Source organism: Wasmannia auropunctata, unplaced genomic scaffold (genome assembly GCF_000956235.1).
Source record: "Wasmannia auropunctata unplaced genomic scaffold, wasmannia.A_1.0 LD334508.1, whole genome shotgun sequence".
In the NCBI taxonomy this organism is placed as follows: Eukaryota; Metazoa; Arthropoda; class Insecta; order Hymenoptera; family Formicidae; genus Wasmannia; species Wasmannia auropunctata.
Window position 1 is genome coordinate 725,460 of NW_012028382.1, and position 4,196 is coordinate 729,655.

The following is a 4,196-nucleotide window of genomic DNA, read 5'->3' on the forward strand; positions in this document are numbered from 1 at the left end:
TGATGTGTTTGCTACCTTGAATTAAGATCCTCGAGGATTAAAAGCTCGATATAGAGTGAAAAATATCGATACAATACGTACAATAGTTGGCAGAATAGTGGCGAGATTGCGTAATAATAGCCCCCCGTTCGAATTAGTTCGAATTCACTGCGTCTAGTTTCAAGTTGGCCTGGACTGCCTGATTGCATCGAATCCCAGTGGCGAAACAGCGGAATTCCCCGAGCAGTATATATCACACGGTGAGCTTGCGCTAGGTGCCAAGAATATCATTTCCCGCTATGCTCCGAACACCTAATGCCTTCGTCGATCGTTTATCGCCTCGTTGTGGGCCCGATAAGACGGCGGCGGGCGCCGCCGTACGTGCGAATGCGGCCATTGGATGAATTGATTACACGTAACTATAGACACACGGTTAGATGCACTTGGTATCTGTTCTCGGTAGCTATTAAAGCTTATTACACGTCTGATATTCGCATTAAATGATGTAGAAGCGTAGATGAGGTACTCTAACAAAAGACGCACGCGGAAGGAGAAAATAGTTAATCGAATTTAATCGAGTTTCCGATTTAAAAGATTAAGATTAATTTATAAATATCTACGGATTTAGATATTCTTTTATCGGCATTTGTGCAAGAGTATTTTTAAAAAAGTATCCAAAGATTGGCACATTTTCGAATTAGGTATCCTATTGTTGAACGCGGAAGTGAAGAATTCGCCGCGCACCGGTTTTCTATATTTTTACATTCTCGCACACTTGCAAATTCGATGTGAATAAAGCGCCTTCCTCTCCGTGTATCGCGAATGTTTCAGAGTGTTGCAGAAATGTAGGTTCGCAGTTTATGAAAACTCGACATCTCTCTTTTATCCGTCAATTTTTATAATTTGAATTTTGAATAAAATCACGAGTCTGTCAAAATTCCCTGGAAGTGATCCTTATGAAAAGCTCTTACGGACTATAATCCGTTTTTATTATACTTGCCGTTTCATTGGTACTTAATTCAAATTTTCCAGCGACTTCCATATTCAAGCGACATTTATTTGTTGGGGAATAGAGGAAAATACAAGAATTATTCCTTTGTAAAAAAAGAGTATAATGTCTCTTTGATATGATAGCAATTTGGGTACGAGATAATCCCCGAGATATTTTAAATAAGATCACACGATGGCGAACTCCCGAAAGTGCTCTTCATTTTTATGAAAATTTATCAAGTTGTGCAATATGTATTCTGCTTCATTGCATCTCAATTATCCCGATTATAAATAATGCAGTTTTGTATTAAATGTTTATTATTGAAGGATGCAACTAATCACTTTAATGGACTTCGATCTGGCGATAAAAAGCACGAAAGGACAAATTAGCACCGAGAAAACGAGTGCCACGAGCGTGAGTATGGACTAAAACGGAATTATGAAACAAATAATTATCAACTTTAATATATTAAAATTTATATCCAATCAATTATTAATTTCTTGTTAAAAATTACTTTGTTTTGCATCAAAATTTATTTTAACGTTGCATTTTCCAGATTCTTTTAGATTCAAATATCATGGCAACTACATTTCAGGTTAGCTAAAGTTAAAGTTAAGTCCACCTTTAAAATTAGTTGAAGAGTTTTCGTTATTTATTTGCATATCTTTTTTACCCCGCAGCACAATTTCAAAAACTTCTTTTTTCTGTTGCAAAACACTGTACGCCTCGATATTTTTATTAAAAAACGTATTATTTGATGTAATCAGCATCATGCGTGTGTAATATATATATATTCATAAAAAATATAGTTAATTTTAAGTTTTAACGAAATAAAACCGCTACCGAGCAAAAATTAGTTTAGAGAGGCCGAATCTCGAGAAACCACACACATGCGAGGTTATTAAATTATCAGTCTCGTGCGAATTAAATATAGTTTCCTGCATAAACTGAGAAATAGATCGCGTACGCTAAACGTTGTTACGAGAAGAAGAACGGATGCGATGCGCTCAATTATATTCTTTTCCGGTGAAAACTCGGTTTTCTCGACGAGGTAATTCGTTCTATTTGCAGCCTAGGTCACGACGAAATAACGTTCGGAAGCAAAGGCAACCGGAAGCCGCATCAACGTTCGAGACCTCGGATGAGATAGAGTCAACATTCGTCTTAGATATTCAATTTTTCACGAATGTATCATCTAACGTCCCATCGGCAAACGATATCGAAATCAAAGAAAAGAGATATTTTATCGAGAATCATTAATCTTCTTCGTTCTTCTTGCGTCGCGGAAGTTCGATCAGGCTATAACTATATACATCAGGATAAGATAGAAGCGAGTAATGTTAGATTCGTATTTTTATATTTTCGTTACTTAAATGTCTCGTCTTAAGAGCACATCAGGTCAAACTGGAGATTCGTAATTCGAGATGCAGATGGTTGGATAGCATCTTCACTTAGAGAAAAACTAATACTGCTCAGCTGAGAAGCCAAATAATTATTCGTGCGAAACTTAGCTTGAAATTTGATATATCGATTAAAAAAACAATATGCGAATTAGTCAAGATATAGCTTTTTAAAGTCAATGTGTACAGACTACAGAAAAAGAAAAAGTTTTCGCCGAAATATATAGTTTAATATAAAAATGAAAAATTTGAAAAGATTTTCAAAACGGAATAAGAAGCATAGATGAGAAAGAATGGATTGCGATTGGTTTCAATTCATGGTAAAAAGGTTCGAAGTATAATTGAGTTGGCAAATGTAAGCATAAACTGATGTAGAGACTTTTCTTAACAGAATTTACAATAGTTTGTATTTTACATCTCATAATATCTAAAATTAATATTTAATTCTCACGATTATAAATGTAATGTATAACTGAATTGTTGAATTGATTGTCGAGATCCATTTTATTGAATCATATCAAAATTGATTTTAATCTCTCAGCAAAAATGCGATAATAAATGCAATTATTAGTAATGCAGTAAAAAATGTTATCATGCATTTGATTTACGTATGAGCTCCCCTACTTTATTTTCTGTTTACTTTATAAGTGGAAAAATATTATTAAAAGAGTACGAGTAAAATGTTTAAACTCGTAAAATGGTTTGAATAAATTGATTTAAAATGTTGAAAATTTACTGCCAAGTAGACACACATGGTATTATGGCAGTATACTCGCATAAAAGAATGCGAAAATGATTTTCATCAGAAAGCAATCGAAAAATGAACGCTGACGCGCGCGCGAACCCTGTTTGCGGGATTTCGAGTGATTGCAAACAGTTCCTTTCAAAAGCACCGCGGGCGGGCTGCGAAAGGCCGCGAAAAGTAACGAATGGAATGTGTGGTCTGGGTTTTCAGTACGTAGGAAATTGGGAAACCATTTTACGTGGCAACCAATATTCCGCGTAAACACGTGTTGCTCTCCTACTTTAGAAATACGTATGGCTTTCCATCGAGCGGTTATAGCGATTGAAGCGTCCAATCTTCGTCTCTTGAATGATGACTTTTTAACGGCAGCCGTTACGACAAGCGGAAATTGTTTTGCGTATTTATATATTGTATGTATGTTATTTAATATTGCTTTAACAATTCACTTTCGCATCAATTAACACAAGAGATTTGTCATTTTCCAAGTAATATGTAGTTGATATAATATAATTTAGAACAAATATGTGTGTATTTTGTAAAAAAGTCTGATTATATAATCGGACGTCGGATAATGGCAGTGCATGGCCGTTCCGCAATTTTGGCTCGGAATATGAAAGATTGTATTTTGTTCCAATTTTCAATTCCATTTTTATGAAACGTTCCGCGCCAGGAAATTTTACGGAACGAACGTACGGATCCTTCGTGACTACAAATAATTCGTTCGATCCCGCATCCGGGACTGTAGATACCGTGATTTCATGCGGTCTCTTCTTCCCGGTTGAATGTAGCCTCCCCGTATCCTCCATCCAGACCCTCGCTTAGCCCATTTCAGGAGACTGTCTTCCGAGCGGAGTACAATTTCCCTCGGCGCGCCTCTCACCGTCCTCTCTACCCTTTCCCGTTCCTTCCTCCTTTTCTCTTTCCCCGCTGTACTTCCTTCCCCTTTTCTTTACATCATTAATTAACCGAAACTTCGAAACGAAACTGTCAGAGTCCCGGATACAAGATCGTGTAATGCAACGTCGGAAAGATCCTCAGCGCTCACTGACAAAGCGAGCGAGCGAGCGAGCGAGCGAGCGAG